Source organism: Neophocaena asiaeorientalis, unplaced genomic scaffold, assembly GCF_003031525.2.
Source record: "Neophocaena asiaeorientalis asiaeorientalis breed wild unplaced genomic scaffold, Neophocaena_asiaeorientalis_V1.1 scaffold388, whole genome shotgun sequence".
Taxonomy (NCBI): domain Eukaryota; kingdom Metazoa; phylum Chordata; class Mammalia; order Artiodactyla; family Phocoenidae; genus Neophocaena; species Neophocaena asiaeorientalis.
Window position 1 is genome coordinate 5,008,996 of NW_020172738.1, and position 19,603 is coordinate 5,028,598.

The 19,603-nt window shown below is 42.6% G+C and overlaps 1 protein-coding gene across 2 annotated transcripts in view; it reads left to right on the forward strand.

Annotated features, from left to right (window-relative positions):
- Positions 1–17,067, forward strand: part of IRS1 (insulin receptor substrate 1) — a 72,459-nt gene extending 55,392 nt beyond the window's left edge. Inside the window, exon 2 of one of the 2 annotated variants that reach the window (XM_024740557.1) lies at positions 16,547–17,067. The gene's annotated coding sequence lies outside the window, so the exon portion shown is untranslated. Of the gene's footprint in view, positions 1–2,596; positions 7,154–16,546 lie in introns of those variants that run through there. The other variant, XM_024740555.1, reaches the window with a different exon arrangement.
- Positions 17,068–19,603: the final 2,536 nt, after the last annotated feature.

Here is a 19,603-nt window from a genome sequence, read left to right on the forward strand (position 1 = left end):
CCTTGCACAAAGATAAACAGTTGTGAACTTCAGACTCTCTCTTTAAATTTTTCCAGGCCTCTATCGTCTGTTTATAGCTTCTGTTCCCATTTCCTCTATGTCAGCCTCGCCTACCACTTTCCCACTTTAACTTTTTTCTAGACTCCTAAGTTGATGGTGCTGGTAGGTGGCGTTAGTGGCTGAGACATGTGTTGATCAGGATTTACGATAAAGGCTTTGAAAAGTAGTATGCCGAGATTTTGGAGTGGAAGGTATATGAAGGAATTGTTATATCCTTTTATTTCCTGCTCTTTGAACATACTACTTGTGGAAAATTACAAGGATGGTTTCTGAGTGGCCCAAAGCAATAGATTTCAGCATCTGGCGAAGCCTTTTTTTTTTTTTTCTCTCCTCGAAGGGCCCCCAATTTCTGCCCTTCTGCATCCATGCAGGTTGGCACGTGTGATGACAGGACTTGTTCCTGTGCTAAGCTGTTCATTCAGCTGTCCTGGATGAGAGCCAGATGTAAAATGAAAAGCACATTGTGCATCCTTAACTTTTCCCCCATTTTACATCAATTGGTGGTTGGTTTGTTTGTCTCAAGCCTTTGTAATAAACTATGGCCTTCCTACTTAATTTTAGGCCGGGATGTATGAAGCTGTGTTAAGCTGTATGTAGATATCCTGGTAGGAACATTTTGGTAGATTGCAGTATGAATTCAGGAGAAACTTGAAAGTACAGTTTTGAAAGGCCAGGTTTTCTTTCACTTGTAGCTTTCACAGTAAATCCTGTTTCTCTGGCAATTAAAGAGATAAGCCTGGAGTGCTTTTTTTGTTTGTTTTTTTTACCTTGGTGTCTCCATGTCAAGGCTTTATTTGTAAGTAGAAAAATAGACTTTCTCTGTCATTTAGGGGCGGAGTTAAGACTGTGAAATGAACAGAAATCTCCTGGTAAAACTGAGTCCTCACCTGGCAAATTTCAACCTCTCTGAAAGCCATTCTGTACTTGGTGAATGCTGGCTGGTCCCAGCCATACTCTCCTTCAAAGAGGAGAGGCAGAGAAAAGAAAAAGTTACGTTGGTCAACATTTACCTCGTGTGGATTTTCTAGTCTCTCGCTGTCCTTGTGGCTGACCTGGATCATTACTGCTTGCGTGTTGATCATATCACAAAGCATGTCCTTGCGGTCCCTTCACTTATTTAAAGACGTCTTGGCCTGTCCTTCAAGGTTCCTCACCACCCACCCCAACCTGCGTCTGTAGACGTCACTCCTCCTACGCCTTTGCAGATATCTTGTGCTCCGACAAAACCACATTCCTCACTTGGCCTGTCCAGGGCTGGGCTGTCGTCCCACTGGGCCTCGTTTTGTCCTGCGCCCCCAGTGGAAAGTGTGCCTTGTCCCTTTCATTCGTTCTGCTCATATTTAGTGAGTTCCTGCTATGTACCAGCCCTTGTGCTGGGCTCTGGAGATGCAACACTGAAACACCATCCCTGTTTCCACATCCCCAAACTATTCCATTTCTGCCAAACCAAGCCAAGTGTGTCAACGAGGTGCTTCCATTACTCTCCTAGCTAGAAGTGTCCTTCCCACCTCCATACCTCCAGAGCTTTTTGCTTATGTGCCTCTATCATGGTATTCACCCCGTTTCTACTTTGCATTCCGTCTGTCTGTAAGTGAAGCTTACCTTCCTTGCTAGAATTTCTAGAAAGCAGAGCCTATAGCAGAATTCACCTTTGTATCCTCCACAGTACTTAATGCAACCATTTACTCATTCAACAGGTATGTTGATTAGCTACTCTGTGCCATCTACTGCTCAGGACATTCTATAAATATTGATGTTTATAGATACCTTTTGGATGCATGAAAAATGGGGACCTCAGAAGGATTATCTAATGTTAAGACTTGAGAGCAAAAGAGGCTTTATGAGGTTGAAAAGGTGTCTCCTCTCTGGAGGGGAATGGGTAGCACCCCTTGAGGTTTGACTTTCTAAATCGCATAGAAGAAATTTCGTATTTCTGCCAGAATAACTTATTTCTGTTAGACCTAAATCGGAACCCCTTTCTTTAGTTAATGATTAACTAGGTCTCTTTTGCTTGGATCTCCTTTTGCATCTAAAATTCTCCTGTCAACCAATGTCAGGTCAAAAACCGATTTCAGATTTTGTAATGTTAAGCCCTGCAACTTCAAATTCTAAAGTCTGTAGTTGACTTTTAACCAAAAGAAGATTAAGCCTAGCTTGACTGTGACCTGCTTACCATATTTTGTAGTTGTTTTACACAAAAGCTGCAGTGGACATTTTTGTTTTGATCATAAGAACATCAAAGTGTTTTGTATTGCTAAACTTCTGAAACCTCCAAATCACATCGATTGGTTTACTGACTTAATATTGACTATCTTGAGTTTGTGATTGCTTTAGACGCTTGCATTTTGAAAGAAAGTTAAGTACAGTTTGTTGATTGTACTGAAGTACTCAGTACTGCTTGTGCCTGTAGCTTCAGTTTATCTGAAGCTGCCCCTTTTAAAAGGTGCTGCCCCTTTTAAAAGAAGAACCCTAAAAAGCTATCAAACGTGCGTTTTGAGATGCCCGTGGTGACGAATTCTTTCGTTTTCCTTTTCAGAATGAAGACCTAAATGACCTCAGCAAATCCTCCTTTAACTCATGGGTACCCAGACTCTAAATATTTCATGATTCACAACCAGGACCTCACATCTTCCTCCTCAGTAGATGGTACGATGCACCCATTTCAGTTTGTTTACTTTACACAATCCTCAGGAGTTTGTTGACTGAACTGCACGTTCTATATCGTGCCAAGAAAAAAGCACTGTGACACCAGAACAATGAGTCTGCATAAACTTCATCTTCGACCTTAAGGACTTAGCTGGCCACATGAGCTGATGTGCCCCCCACCGTGCCACAAGAGAATGGGTTTACGCTCATTGCATTTACAAGACACATTTCATCTGCTGCTGAAACCGTGTACGACAGAGCATCATTGTAAATTATTTCATACGGAACTGTTTGCTTTGGGTGGAGAGAGTATTAAATATTTAACATAGGTTTTTGATTTATAAGTGTAATTTTTTTAATTAAAATGTAACTTTTCTTACAGCACATCTTTTTTTGGGATGTGGAACTGAGGTATACAATGTTCTGTTGTAAAGAGTGGAGCAAATGCTTAAAACAAGGCTAACAAGAGTAGAGTAGGGTACGATCCTTGTTTTAAGATTGTAATTCAGAAAAGTAATATAATAAGAATCATAGTGCCATAGATGGTTCTCAATTGTATAGTTCTATTTGCTGATACTATCTCTTGTAATATAGCCCTGATGTTGAGCTGAGATCCTTTCAAGAGCTGATCTTAATTTCGTAATTTTTTTTTCCTGTAAGGCAATAGGCCATGTTAATTAAACTGAAGAAGGGTATATTCTACTGGGTATTTTCAAGTGTCAGCTTAAAATTGGCAATTGAATGGAAGCAAAATTACAAGAAAAGGCATTCAGTGTCTTCCATTGTATATACTGTAAAGAGGAGGCGACATGGGTGATCCCTTGGAATCAAAAGCTCTCTTTGGAATGAACAATGTGGGTGTTTGTAAATTCTGGAAATTTCTTTCTATTCATAATAAACTAGAGACTGTTGATCTTTTCTTCTCCCCTCCCCCACTCCTGTAAGCTTCCTGTTCCATTGCCACCATTTTTTTTTTCTGTTGCACACGTTAGGATCTTTCATTTCCTGCACTGTCTCTAGAAAGATGTAAGACAAGTGAATACTTTTCTTTCATTTCTAACCAGAAATTAAAATTCCAGAACGTGTTTTTTTATCATGACCAGGGCTACATGTCACTTTCCTTAAGACTCTTATCTCATGTTTTCTGAGAATGTCCAGTGTTACATTATTTAACTGAATGTAATTTGGTCCATTTGCCCCGGTGGCTACTGGCCTATGCGTGATTAGTTAATAAAACCCAGGGCACAGAGAGCACATCAAAGCATAATGACCTGCTATGGAAACATCTAGCCAGCAGTGAAAATGTTAATCCTTTTCTTGTTTGGAAAGTACACACATCTTGGAATTTTTCCTTGTGAAAAAGAAATGGCAATGGACGTACTTCAAGAAATTGCCTACAGAGTTTTGAATCTTCGACCAGGAAACTTCCTAAAGGTTCAGTGAATTAAGGCTAGTGTCAGACTCCCCCGGAGTCCATGTAAACTCTCCATCAGGAGGTCCCGGCCCTGCTATTGAGAGGAGCCAACATTTTCTTTCACTGAAGGGTTGATCTCCCTGGGCGGGAGAGGGGCTGCCAGGAAGGGGCCAGGGTTGGGGGCCATTGCAGTGGCTGCTCATCAATGGGTCAGGTACCCCCTGCTCTACTCAAAAGGGAGTGGAGATCAGTGGAACCCCTCACCCTGCTGAGGCCTGTGTTACCGTTAACTCAGACGGATGGCATGGACCTCACAGACTCTTGTACGATGTTCATCGTTGCAGATTCCAATCGTTTGCATGCTCATCAGTTTCTAAGATAAATAGGTCTGTAGTCATAAGAATCCATTGTTTCCAAGGAACTCACTGAGTGACATCACTTCCTATTAGGAGAGAACACTGCCGGTTTAAAAAATTTGATATGAAAGTTTTTTGTTGTTTTTTTTTACTCTTTATAAAAAAGACTTTCTTAGTCTAACTTTCATTTTTTCAAGTATGTTGACTCATACTCTTGCTTGTGTAGGAAGGAGACAAGCTGTCCACTCTCTTCCGTTGAAGACATAAGTAATTAAAGAGAAATCAATGAACAAAGTCAGCCCCACCCATTTTCCTGTAAAGGTAGTTATTATTTCTCAAGGAACCTAAACTTTGAATATGTATTACCAAGATACCTCTGCATGTGGGGTTATCAACATATTCTGGGTGAGAACAAGAAATGAACCAGACTGGAAAAAGCCATCTCTTGGTTTCTGTTTCACTGACGTTTTGTTGAGTCAAACAGTATCAAGGTAGGCATTCTTATTTAAGCTGCTTCTAGTGGTCCCTGAGCTGGGTTTTCTGGTGGTATCAAACTTCGCCCATTTAAAAAACTGGAAGTTGCTGGTATTTGAGGCAAAAACTCTTGCTCTGTCTACATGAGGGGTTGACCTTTAGCTGCTAAGTCCTTGTGTTCAGTTCCTATTCAGGAGACTTGGCTTTTATCCATTTCAAAGTATTTGTAGGCCAGCCAAAGGCTTACGTGAATGGGACTTCTAGTGGCCTCTGGTTAACCTGTAAGTTAGTGGCTTTTCTTCATGAGACCAACCTTTTACAGTGTTCTTCCTTAGAGACTTAGGCAGAGTTTTAAAATTCTCCTTTGTGGAAAGAACAAATATGTTCCATGACTTTGATGATATCTTTATTCTGAGCAAAAGAAAATAAAAGTCCTAGAACCAGCTAAAAGTGAAGAGAATCCATTAATGATCAACCACCTGAGTCAATAATGACAATTCAGTACTGATGTTACATTTGTGGCTGTTTCTTGCTAACTTTCAAAGGTCAGGGACTCTCTTGACTAATCTACGTTGACTGCAAAAATGGATTTTCTAAAAATCATCTAGCCAGAAGTAGAGATTTTTAACTTTTCTTTCGCTGACGCTTGCCTCCTAGCTGTCTTTTAAATCTGAGACATTCGAAGTATTAAACAGCTTTTCTAAACTATAAGAAACAGTATTTGACAATACTGAGGCCCTGTTTTGTTCAGTCTTGCATCCTGAATGCAATACGCCGTGTAGTTGAAAACTTTCATTTTTACTCACCGCAGATGGTTTCAAAATGGGGGAGGGGAGCTCATCATCCACTGATAACAGAACCGCGAAAAATGAGATTAATGTGCAGCGTTCCGACTGCTTTGTCAGGGCTCGGTAGGTCAGTCCGTCACACAAGGAGGCATGGAAACCAGAAACACTGCAGGAATTAAGACCTTGGCTGGGGAGAGACAGGACCCCCTGGAAGGCCTGGGAAGGAGAATGGATAGAGACCAGATAGAAACTTGCTCCTTTGCAAGGACTTGACAGGGGAGTAAGTGTTCCTAGGACCTCATGTATGTTAGTTGCAGTATGAATGCTGCATTTATATAGGCTGCTGAGAAACTGGAAAGGAAGAAGCATACACTTCTAGGGATGTGAGGAAATATGACCTTGCCAGATGTAAGAGAACGACCTCCACTCTGTGAGCTTAGTCATGGAGGGCAAATAGAGCCTTGTGGTCAGTAGACCATCAAGGGGTTAAACACTTGGTGCCGTTGGTCATTTCCAAAGCCAAGTCAGAGAAGATCATGGGGGTCCTTCTATAGCTCTGTAAATCAGTCTCCTAAGGATGGATAGAGAAGGTGTGGGTCAGATGGCATACTGGATTCCTTCCCTACTTGTAACCAGAGCATCAAATTAGGTGCTGGGAAGTGGTGGAATGATGTTGGAGGTGTTTAACCCTACTCTTAATGAAATTTATCAGTAATCAAGAGCTTAGAATTAGCTGATACGATTAGAAAAACATAGGGCATAGCTGGAGAGTTGTCTTCCTTTCCTAGTTCATTGATGATGGCATCTGTGATGTATACACCAAGAGATCTGGTATTATAGACTTTGGCTATTCACCTGGCATTTAAATCTCTCCCTTTGTTTTTGTTGTTAATTTCCCCAGTGTTAACCAATATGCCACGTGATAGGACAAATTCAGTACACAGGAAAACTTGTCTGTATCTGTCTAGACATCTTTAGTGCTTTTTTTTTTTTTTTTTCTTTTTAGAACTTTGCTATTGGCTTAAGAATGTAGTTCCCGGAACCATTTTTCTTCCAAGGTTCTTTCCTTACGTGTCTTGGCTACAGGGCAGGCCAAATTAAATACGTATATATTTTTTCGTTTAATCTATGTGCGGTTTGGTTTATCATCTTAAGAGGGTGGTGCTGCTCACGGTGCTACTTCATCTGTGTTCAAAAGGACCAATGCATGGTCTGTATTGCTACCAAAACATTTATTGTATATATGTGTACAACATATGTATTATGTATATATGTAATGGATACCAGGCCAGGTATATATTTTTATTTAGATTCACTTTTTCCAAGTTTTCTTTATAGTGTTATGCTTATTTTCAGTCCCCCCCCCCCGCCCCGATTCTGTCTGGTACTTAGAACTGTAGTGTCTTCATCGTTAATTAAAGAGAACTGTCTAAATGAATTCACGGACGCGAATGCTAGTGATCCTTCGTGGTTTTGATTATGGGACATGAAACAGAAACTGCCAGTTCAAGTTTTCCGGGGCATTTGATTGGGTAAGAGCAGTGTGACACTACTTAGCATACTTTAACGAATGATTTTGGAATGGATAGGTTTACCTCACCCTGTCCCTCTTCACTTGGCTTCCAGTGGCCAAGAATATAAAGAAAAAGACCTCTGACAAGATTGTGAGTTGCTTTTGTTGGTGGTGGTGTGACGGGAAGAGAGAGAGGGGAGCAAACATCTCTCCTCCCTGGGGTGGAAAGGTATGTGTTCTGTTGAGAGGCACTAGAAGAGCCTTGTCAACCTTCGACGAAGCTCTTGTTGTGATGCAGGTTGCCTTGGAGGGGACCTCTGGACGGGGTCTGAGATGCTTAGCGTCATCAGGGTAGCTTTTGAAAAATTTTCATCAGTGGCCAGGCCAACTCCAGAGAGGCTGATTTACTTTGTCTGGGAAGGGGGCTGGGCATCTGTTGTTCCTGCGGCTGCTTTTTCTCTTCCCCAGGAGACTCCGGTACAGGTCAGGGCTGAGAACCGCTGCAGGGAAGTGTTGCCCAAACTTGTCTGATGACTAGAGCCACTTACTCGACATGCTGATTTCCTCGAGCTGTCTGGGAAAGTATGTCTAAACAGGTGACTCTTGTGGTTGGCACGTTTGGAAAATCCGGATTTCTGTGCAAGGGGAGCCTTTTGGATCGTTTCACCGCTAGAATGGATAGAACACCAATGATTTTTGAAAATAATAAACCATGTTGCCAATAAACAAACAGCCAACTCCCCCATGCCTCCCAAATTGAGCTTTCCTGCTTAAACAGTTTAAATAGATGATTGACGTGTCCTATGTTTGTTAGGGTAGACTCAAATTATTGAACATTTTGGAAACAGATTCGAGATTAATTTTTTTAATTTATTTACTTTTAACGAGCATGGCGCTCCACGAGAGTGACAAGACTGAGTTTTCTGTCTTTCCTTATCCTTATTTGGTGCACCAGGCCAGTCTTCCTTCTACCTGGCACGCATAGTAAATGAAATTTTTATTGCTAAGAAGTAGCATGCAACATGATAGAATAAATGCTGGAAGTCATTATTTCATCTTCACTTTATATGAGCTTTCTCCATTTATTCTTTAAAAAAACAAAAACTGATGTTTTTCCCTGCCAGTGGTATTGCAAAGCAAACATCACTCTAACTTCCATTGAAATTACAAGTAAACATCACTAATTAGTATAAATTTGAGGGAAGTCTAGTTGGAGTGAATTAATGGTGCAATTGATAGCATAATTGTCTTATTGTCTTTACACATGTACAGAAACAAACTATGGCAAGTAAAATGTCAATAAAATGCCTGCAAGAACGAACAGGCAAGGAGAATTTGTAATTACCTCACTGGTTCTATTAGAAACAAGAGCAGCATTTATTCTGCATTTATTCTAGATGAGTCACCAGCATGTACAGCGGTTATCTCATTTTATCCTTTCAGCAACCCAGAGGTAGATACTATCATCTATCATTTCTGTATTCCCCAGACAGGCAAGCAGAAGAGAGAAGGGGCATGACTATGGTCAAGGGATACTGTGGGATGCAGCAGCCTCCCACCCGTGGACTGCTTGATGGCTAAGCTTGTATTCCCATCAATGCTACTGCAAGTCTCTGGTTTCCAAATTCTTTAAAAAATTAAATTCTCTACATTAAAAACACTATCACTACAGCTTCCCTGTATGACTAACTTGCTGAGCAAATATGATCTCACATGAGCCAGAGAGGAAACCTCTCTCCAACTTATCATTTTTACCCTACACAGTAACAGACCCTTATTACACTTATTTCCGTTCTTTTTCTTTGTGTCTAGCTTAGTTCATTCCTGTCCAAAGTCTTTTTGTGATTCCCCATTTGTTCCCTCAAGAAGTTCACCCCTCTTCAGCAACACAATAGAGAGAACTTTATTTTAGGAACATAGCAGGACAGTAGGTGAGATGTGAAAGCCACAAAAATATCCAAGCACCTGTATTTTTAGGCATCAGCTTCTACATATTGCCTCCTGTAAACTCATTAAATCAGAACTCCTTACCTTCCCTGGTGTGGAAACTGATGATTAGATAAATGACCAAGATGGGCAATAGGAAAAAAGTGGGGTCATCTGAGCTAGAGAGAGTCCTGACCTGAAGTGACAGACTGGTCAAAGCTTCCTCAATATAGGAATCCCCTCTCTCATATACCCTGCAGGGGAGGGAAAGGTTTTCCTTGACTCTCTTAAGGTCCCTGGCTGGGTCTGAAAATTAAACTGACAAAGACAAATTAACAAGAGAAAAGCATGTAAATTTATACATACGCATTTTTACATGACATGGAGCCTTCCTAAGGACCTGAAGAAACAGCTAGCCGAGTATTTTTGTGCTGGGTTTGATGGAGTGCGGACCCTCGTGGAGGAATATGATAGGTTAAGGAGTGTGAGGTTAGCATAGTGAACTGGGGGAAAATTAGCAAGGCCTGTCTGTTTGCATTCTTCTCGGCGTCTCTTTGTCTTTGGAGATAAGGATGCTCCTTTCCTGAGTGTAGGGAGGGCACTTCTCACATGAGGGTTTTATGACCGGTCTCAGGGGCGGACAGCGAGAGAAGGTCAGAGTGACCTTCCTGTTGCTGCTGTCTTCTCAGACTCCTTCAGCTTAAAATATTCAGTGTGCCAAAGGGCTGTATTTGGGGGTGGCATGTCCTGAACCCCGTGAACCCACAGTGCTTCTCAAACCTTGGACTGTACACTACCTCTACAGAATTTCCTGACAGGCTTATTATAACATAGAGATTTTAACAGGGGCCTCAGGAAACTATATTAGTAACAAGTTGTTTCCCCAACACACGCACGCGCCCGCGTGTGCGCGCACACACACACACACACACACTCACACACACACACACACACACACTCCTCTCCGGGGCTGTTCTACACCCTGACCTTACTGGAATGTGTTATTGGCAGTCACTGGGCAGTATCCTTTCCACTCCCTTCTCTGTGTAAGCTGCTCCAAATCTCAAGCACCACAACCTCTAACTATAAATGTGAGAGAAGTGACATCACTAGAGTTTCTCATGGCTCCTGAAAAAATAATCTATAAAGTAGAAATTAGTAAAATTAGTCTAAACTTACATAGGAATTAGCATAAAAATGCGAGAATTCGGTAAATTTGCACTTACTGTAAATACAGCATTATCCTGATTCTACCAAACAAAATCCCAAACAAAACAAGATATCTCAAAATATTAAAAAGTGGTGTGTTTGATGGATGATTTTTTAAAAACATCTTTATTGGAGTATAACTGCTTTACAATGGTGTGTTAGTTTCTGCTGTATAACAAAGTGAATCAGCTGTACGTATACAGACATCTCCATATCTCCTCCCTCTTGCATCATTTTTATCTTTTCTATTTTTCTGTACGTTTTTACAATGATCATGTCTCATTTTCATAATGAGAAAGAAAACAAAATATTGTTTTAAAAAAAGGGGGTCTTGGACTTCCCTGGCAGTCCAGTGGTTAGGAACCAGCACTCCCAATGCAGGGGGCACAGTTTCGATCCCTGGTGGGGGAACTAAGATCCCACATGCCGCATGGTGCGGCCAAAGAAAAAAAGGGTGGGGAGAGGTTGGGTGAGAATCTTAGTGAATCCCCACATGCTGGTATTACCATACATCTCAACACTCCGTGACCAATCAGTCGGGGGTCAGCCAGCTATGGCCTGTGAGCCAAATCCAGTCCGGCTGCCTGTTTTTGTAAATAAAGTTTTATTGGAACATAGCTCTGCTCATTCATTTATGTATTGCCTATGGCACTGCAACAGCAGTGCTGAGTAATTGTGACAAAAACCAAATGGCCCCCAAAGTAATACACTTCCTATCTGATCCTTTATAAAAATGTTTGCCCAGCCCTATAATAGATTTCTTTTGTTTGTTTGTTTTTGCGATACGCGGGCCTCTCACTGTTGTGGCCCCTCCCTTTGCGGAGCATAGGCTCTGGACGCGCAGGCTCAGCGGCCATGGCCCACGGGAGAGAAGCCCACCAGAGAAGCCCAATAGATGTGTTTTTAAGAGAGAGAATGAGGATGAGGCAAAGACCCTTGCCCTGGGCTTCTGAAATTCTCCTGCATCTGCTCAAGGGGCTTTCTGGAGTGCTCTTGCCACAATTACAGCGCAGTCGGACAGAGTTTATTACTCTCTCTTAATCCCTTTGGAGCTGATCCTTGAAGTGCTAAAAGGACTTCTTTAACACTAAACTACTTTTACCGTTAGGCACGCAGAGCTGAAGCAGAGTAAATCTCGGATGATACTTTTTCCTTTTGTTGCCTCAGTTTTTCTAGATTAACAGCCAAAAAAAAAGGAGGAGAAATCATTAAAGTTATCGTTTTCAGGGCTTCCCTGGTAGCGCAGTGGTTGGGAGTCTGCCTGCCGATGCAGGGGACGCGGGTTCGTGCCCTGGTCCGGGAGGATCCCACATGCCGCGGAGCGGCTGGGCCCGTGAGCCATGGCTGCTGAGCCTGCGCGTCCGGAGCCTGTGCTCCGCAACCGGATTGGCCACGGCAGTGAGAAGCCCGCGTACCGCAAAAAAAAAAAAAAAAAAAAAAAAAAAAGTAAAAGTTATCGTTTTCAAAGAAGTTGGGTTTCCCTAAGAGATTCCAAAAGAAGTTCAAAGTAGACTGTGGCCAGTCTTCAGAACAGCAGGCAGGACCTCGACCAATAGGAGAGACAGTAAACAGGCGTCCTCTTCCAGTCTCTTTCTCCAACTCGTCATTAGCTGCAGTGCTAAGAACGAAAACAGTGCCAAGAGCATGAATTCAGGTCAGGAAGATAATACCTGATAACCTATGAGACGAAGATAACATATTTGAGGATTATTGGATTAAAAAAAAAGCATTGTTATAACTTGTCATTGGATAGGAACACAATTCCTTGGTATTTTTAAATTATAAAATCCCACTACTTATTCATTCACCACACCCGTGATATTATTTGAGAACTATTATATGCTATGATGCGGCACAAGGACCCAGTTCTTGGCACCCCCGTATTAGTTCTGGAAGTGATCTCAGATCTCAGTGTGTCTGGACCACTTGTTTTATGTTCCACCCGCATTTAATGTGACTTTATTTTAAAACTGTATCTATACCAGATTGATCAAAACAGATTCTAAAAGGGCTTTAACGCCCCCTCTCCTGGCCAGGTTTGAGGTGCTCTCATGGCCCAGCATGCAGTGTGAGAAGTGTGTGCGCAGATTGGGAAGTCCTGTCCTGGAGGGTTGCTGAGGTCGACCTGGAGAGTCAGCAAGGTGGCGAGTAGGAGACAGGGACAATGTTGAAATGGGACAGCTGTAAGGACCAGAAAGCTGGAATGAGGGAATCAGAGCGGCCAGGTGGAAAGGCTCCCATACCCAGCTTTCAAAGAGACCAGAAAGCATCAGAGAGTCTCAAACGGTTACTGCTGGCCGGAATCTTTTACCTATCAATGGTACAACTTGTTCTCACGTAAAGTCAAGAATCGTGGGTCCCCAGTCTCCTGCCCATGAATTGAGAACGCCTCCTGGGTCAGGTGGAGCGAAAACCGGAATCACACGCACGTCTCACATTTATCAAGCATTTCACCACACGCCTGTCGCTGGTCACGGATCAGCTCATGTGCCTTCGTCCCAAAGGTTTGTAGCTATTACATCTAACCCCATTTTAGAGAGTAAAATAACCTAAGGTCTAGAAGGGAACCTGTCTAAGTCACTCAGTGGGTAGGTGTAGTGTTGGGGTTCCAACTCAGTTCCCTCCAACTTCAAACCTTCACTTCCAGAGTTTAACAGTTCAAAGACATGGAAACTGGAAAAATAAAAAATCCATGTTGATTGAAATCCTGATATACTTTTGTGACACTGGGTTGTCAGAAATGCCATGTGGAAAATTCTCTCTTTTTTCGTTTTGTATTTTTTTTGTTTGTTTTGTTTATTTTAAATTGCTGACTTCCCTTTATTCAGCCTTCAGGTGCTAATAGATGAACGATAAATCTATTTAAAAATAAGTTTTTGGCTTCCACATATTCCCATTGCTATTATTAGATGTTTAATTATGCAGCTACAGGGAAAGTTCTCAAGGCGCAGTTCCATTGCTGGACACAACCTGTACCCCTCTCCCACTCCCACCTCCCCAGTCTAACTTTCTCCTCTACGCTTTTGCTTTTGGGAGCTTCTGGTTAAATTGGGATGCAAGTGCTCCTTAGCTGTCTCTCATTAACCTCTTGAAGCTCGACTAAATAGAGCTTCCCATTTGCTTTTCACAGAAGATGGCAGCCAAATACACACACACACACACACACACACACACCGTATCGTACCACTCATACACACACACACACACACCACAGCCCCCCTCCTTCCCCATCCCATCATAAAATTCAAGGAGAAAAGTTAATGATGCATCTAAAATAGCTAACTTGTTTTTTTACGTCAGCAGCATGTTTCTGGTTTAAATGCAAATTGTTCCTTTAATTTTACATCCCCCTTTCATCACTACCACACACCAACTATTCCAGTTATCAGGGTCCCATGCCCCATATGTAAAAAAAAAAAAAGTAGAGCTCTGAATCTGGTTTACTTCATCTGTTGAAAAAGAAAATAAGTTTGGCTGAGCTAAACAAACTTCTTCCTGAATAGAGTAACCTTACTATTTGTGTTTGCTGAAATGTTTGACAGATGGGAATCTGATGGGGATGTTTCTTCTAGTGACTGTGGAATAATTCAGCTCTCATCTTTGCTTTGCCACTATCTGAGTGACTTTGAGCAAAGCACTTCTCTCTGGCTCGCTCCTTCTTTGTTTATAAAATAGGAGTATTATCTGATCTTACCCTGGGGTTCAGAAATTTGTCAACACTCTAAAATTGAACGTACTGTTTTTCCCGTGTATAGCTGTGTGTATATTTTATTCCTGGAGGGGGGGGACTGTGACTTCCAGTGGATTCTTTAAAGATTCAAAACAGAGAGATGGTTTCTTAGAATCCCAGAATTTCATAATGTTTATGACACCCTAGCAAATTTTATAGAATCAGGGACTGGCCTAGGGCAAAATAGTAGGTCAGTAAAGTTTGTCCCTACTTCTTTCTCCCCTCAGTTCTAAACGTGCGTTGAGGTTGGGTATCCCCCCTTTGCCAAATGTTTTCTTGGGATCCAGGGTCTCTCTGGAGTGGAGACAACACTAATTGCTAATAGTGGGGTTTTAGGTATCCATATGGAGAGAAGTTTAGTAGGAGATGTTTAGTTTACTTGGAGCAGATTTAGTGCTTTATAGGCACTGAGTCTTGAAAAGGAAAATGGTGAACTTGTCCCTTGTCCCTTTATGTATTTAAAATAAAACTTTACTTTGACAATGACACGAAACTTGCATGTTTGCAATGAAGAAAGCTTATTTCTAGATTTTCTGAAAAATTTTAATTCTGGATACATTCATCAAAGCTAAACTTTTTCTCCTTTGTTTTTGGGAGATGGGGTTCCTGGTTGGCTGTCGCTCTCAAGACTTGCCTGGGATTAAGACCCCCGTCCTCACCTCTCTGAAGGCATCTCTTGTAGGTAACCACCTACTCTACCCGTACGTGAAGTTGGCTCTGACCCACCCTCTGATGAGCATTGCTTAGTTGTCGGGAGAAAAAGAACGAAAGCAGGAAAAGAATGAAAGAATTTCCTTCGGGCTGACAAACAGCTCCTACTTTTTGTTTCTAATGGGAAATCTATTTTTACTCTTCTCTGCCCCAGCAGTGGAGTTGATCTTCATGACACAAAGAAACCCTCAGCCAAAAATTTAAAAAGAGCATTTCTCTTTGGAAATTACAAACTCAAAATATCTTCTCTAGGAAACTACACTATAGTATTTCAGGTAAGAAGACTATGCCCACTGAGTGTGTTCCATTAAAATGTTGAGCCTCCAATGAAAACATAATGGATTATCAAAGGTTTTCACCAAAGATGACCATGCAGTTGAAATCTGCCATTTAATTTTTTCTATGTGGTTGTGGAGTGATGAATTTTTGTTCTAGAAAAGGGCTGTAGTGTTGGAACCAGACAGTCCTAGGCCAACCTGGAAATCCCATTGACTAGCTGGGAGACCGTGGGAAAATTGTCAACTTCTAGGAGCCATAGTTTTACCATCTGTAACGTAGGGATGATGACATTTACTTTGCAGAGGTTTGGAGAGCATTCAAGGCATTCTCACCATATGCAGGGCACTTGAAATAGTGCTTCACCCATAACTGGTACCCTGTACATTGTAAACCTTGTAGAATAATTTCAATTCTAAACATTTTTACAACTTTTGGACAAAATCTCTTCCTTCATGCCAAAACAGTGGGGTCTACCTTTTATAACTGTGAAGTTTAAAAGGCCTTAGACACAAGGAGTCTTCCTTGCTTGAAGTCTGCAGCCTACCTTTCTGGTGAAAAAGTCCTGTGGTGCAAGGAGGTTTATGATGAAACCATAGATGGAATATTGCAATCATGGCGCCTCTTGTCGGAAATGAACTCACACAGCGTTCTGAGCACAAAACTGGCACCAATGAGGAAACTGGACATTATGAATGATGAACATATTAGCTAGCTCGGCCTTTCATTCCAACTATTACATTACTTTCTTTAAGATCTGAGCTGAGGTTAGAAACGGTCATCCCATCCAGGTGTGCTCACCTTTAAGTTGGATTCAAATATGGTCCCTGAGTCTCCCACTCTCACACTTCTTGTTCATTCAAACACTGCTATTTTGTTCTGATCCATAAACCTTTTGGAGATGCTTGTCTCGTAGCAAATACCCCTGCACCACTTGGCCCCTGGGGTTGAGCTCACTTCTTTTTATATTTCAGACCAAAATTAATGAAGAAAAATACTTAAGATAAGACTGTTGTTTCTGCTTCATTTATAGTCTAGATTCTCCTCACCACAGTGTTCTTCCAGAGGAGGGTGTCCAGGGGGACCTGTCACTGAGGCTGCGAAAGGAGCACCCTCTGGAAGACGAAAGGGCCGGGCTCTGGCTCCCTCCCCTTGTCTCGTTTCTAGCCTTCACCTACTGCCTATCATTTCTCTTTCCCTTCACTGCTGGGCTGGGCCAACCTCTCATGGCATTATTTTTAGTTCTCCTACCAAAACACTGCCTTGTTTCTCCCATGGTTTCTTTTTCCCTTGACCAGGGATGTGAGATGAGTTTTCTCCTTGTACGTTCAAGGGCGTCGGGAACATTGAGTGCTGACGTTTAACCCCTTGCATTTCCCCGAGGTCCTTTGTTCAGTTCCTCATGAACTTCTAATTTTTTCCTGGCTTGTGTGTTTTGTCCAGACTGCAGTTTTCTGGAGCTTGGCCGGCCACTTTGTTTCGGGGAAGCTTATTGCTTCACAGGGAGACCATCTGACAGTTGTTATCTGTCACCTGAGAGACAGAACTGCCAGCATTGGGAGCCAGATGAGCTGTGCTTCTCACCGACCTCCCACCTCCCCAGCCCCCGCCATCATCTGGGACGACCCGAGGAAGGGGACCAGTGTGACACCAAATGTTCACAGGAGGATGAAGATTTCTCCACCCACCAAGGCCAGCCTCGGTCTCTCCTTGAGCCCCCGACAAAGGGGAGAACCATCAGAGTCGTCTGTATGGAAGTCTGTACTCTGATCTCCTTCCCTCCTTCCAGCTCTCTCCTCTTTCTCCCCTTCCATCAACCTTCCCTCCCTTTATCTCTGCCACAAGAGTCTGCGGGATGACGGTGGGGTAACGTCTCTCCAGGAGGCAAACACAATGGCAGATATAACACTGAGTACAAGCCAGTGGTCCATGCCTTCAAGGAGGCACCCAACCACAACGAGAATAAAATCCATGCTTTTTCCCGTCAACAGCATAGGAGGGTTTCCTTTTCTCCACACCCTCTCCAGCACTTTTTTTTTTTTTGCGGTACGCGGGCCTCTCACTCTTGCGGCCTCTCCCGTTGCGGAGCACAGGCTCCGGACGCGCAGGCTCAGCGGCCATGGCTCACGGGCCCAGCAGCTCCGCGGCATGGGGGATCTTCCCGGACCGGGGCACGAACCCGTGTCCCCTGCATCGGCAGGCGGACACTCAACCACTGCGCCACCAGGGAAGCCCTCCAGCATTTATTGTTTGTAGCTTTTTTGATGACGGCCGTTCTGATGGGTGTGAGGTGATACCTCATTGTAGTTTTGATTTGCGTTGCTCTAACAATCAGTGATGTTGAGCATCTTTTCATGTACTTTGTAATATGGGAAAAGAGGCTAAAAAAGAGTAAATAAATATAGATGTATAACAGATTCACTTTGCTGTACACCTGAAACGGACACAACATTATAATAAATCAACTATACCCCCAAAATTTTTTTTAAAACTTCACAAAGTGTATCAATAGTGCAAAAATAAAAATGGATATAATGAAGAAAAATAAAAACTCCTTGCTCTTCATCAGAGCCAGCAATGACCCTAGGGGACCGGCCCCTGCCATCTCTTCCCATTTACCCCCTACCATGTCTTCCTTGGGTCACCCTGCTGTCAGCTCATTCTCACCCAGAGCCTCCAGACTGATCCGTCCCCTCCTCCTGAAATGCTCTGGCTTTAGCACTTCTCATAGGTGCTTCCCTCTTATCCTGGTTTTAGCCCAAACGCTCCCTTCCCAGAGAACCCTTTGTCTCCCAAAACCTCTATCGCTCTCATGCATATTTTTTTTTAGTTTTTTCACAGAACTAATCTTCATCTGAAACTATCTCTGTGTTTGTTTGTTTGTTTACTTTCTGCCTTTACCCACTCCCAAACTCTCTTTTTCTCCATGTGGCCCCCAGTGCCTGACATGCTAGTCTGTTTTCAATAAGTATCTGTTGAATGAATGGATAAATAGATACTCTAGCAGGGGACATAAGAAATACAAAAGTAACATCATAAATAATGAAATAATCATTGACCTTTTTGGTATTTTACCAAGCACTGTGTTTTATGTATACTATCTCCAATCTTCAAAACAATTATGAGAGAGAGAGTATTACTTTTATATTTTGCCAAAAAAAAAGGAGGCTCCAGAGCGTTGGTATTTTCCCAAGGCCACCCACCTTGTGAGCAAAGGACCTGGTATCCATCCTCAGACAGGTCTGACTCTCAAGCCAGCAGTGGTCCTTTCCTCTTGACCATGATGTCTCATACACGTAAACAACTATAATACAAGCCAGAAAGAGATAAGCTCCATGAGAGGTACAGATAAACTATCACGGGAATTCAGAGAAGGAAGACGTGGCCTCTGGGTGAGGGCAACAAGAAAGGATTGTAACAAGGTGGTTTTGCTTTTCCGGACCTCGGCCCCTGAAGACTCAAGGGAGGGAGGTAGGAGGATTTGGACAGTTGGAGGTGGAATGTGAGATCCTGGAGTGTGCTGAAGGAAAATACCAGAAGGCTACTCTGTGTGTGTGTGTGTGTGTGTGTGTGTGTGTGTGTCTGTGTGTGTATTACAGCAGAGAGTAAAAAGGTGAGAATGACAATGTGAGTTTAAATTCTATTCTGAGAAAGCTTGCAAGTAGCTGTAGGAGGGCATATTTCCTTCTTTTATCCAGTTCTACCTTCGATTCTTCTTTCAAGGCAAATGTACACATCTGTATCTATTAGAGTAAGAGCTTCATATAAACATCTATGATCCCCCATTTCTGTTTAAGCAGACCTTGCTATTTATCTACCAAAAAAATGTATTTTCCTACTGAGTCACATTTCAATGTCAGGTGTGGGCTAAATGTTCCCAGGCCTATCTAGCCTCGGGGGGTTACATGTGACCGCTCTACCACTTAAATCCAAATTTTCGTGATCCAGTGTCTCCGTCTATTCTAGTAGGATTTATGTCCCCTGCAAAGTCTCTGCCCAGATTTTCCTTGAGTCCTCAGGAAGGCACATCAGCTGTGTTCACACAGGTCCTCCTTGCTGGCACTGCTTTGCCTTCTCTCTGCTGCTGGATGCTGAAGTCTCCGCAGGCTCTTCGACTCTGTGTTTTGGACCAAGTTTCCTGCTTAGGACTCCAAACCCAGAGTTCCTAGTTTCCAGATTGGCTGCATTCCTTTCAGTCCTCCTGGCAGTGGAGCCTCACAGGACAGGGACAAAGGCCTCCTCTCTTCGGAGGGCTAAGACCTGTGGGGGCGGGCTGGGAATCAGAACCGAAAGCACAGTGAAAGGACCGGCATCATAATAGATTCCATTTAGATTGATACCAATATGTTGTTATGGAACTGAATGTGAAAGTTATCAACCCTGATGATGTCAAGGTGATAGTGATAGTATAATGAAATGGAGGTCATGTACATCACTGATTTCCTGATCTTTCAGGTGAAGATACAAAATTTATAATTTATAGCTGATAAAGCAAATAGT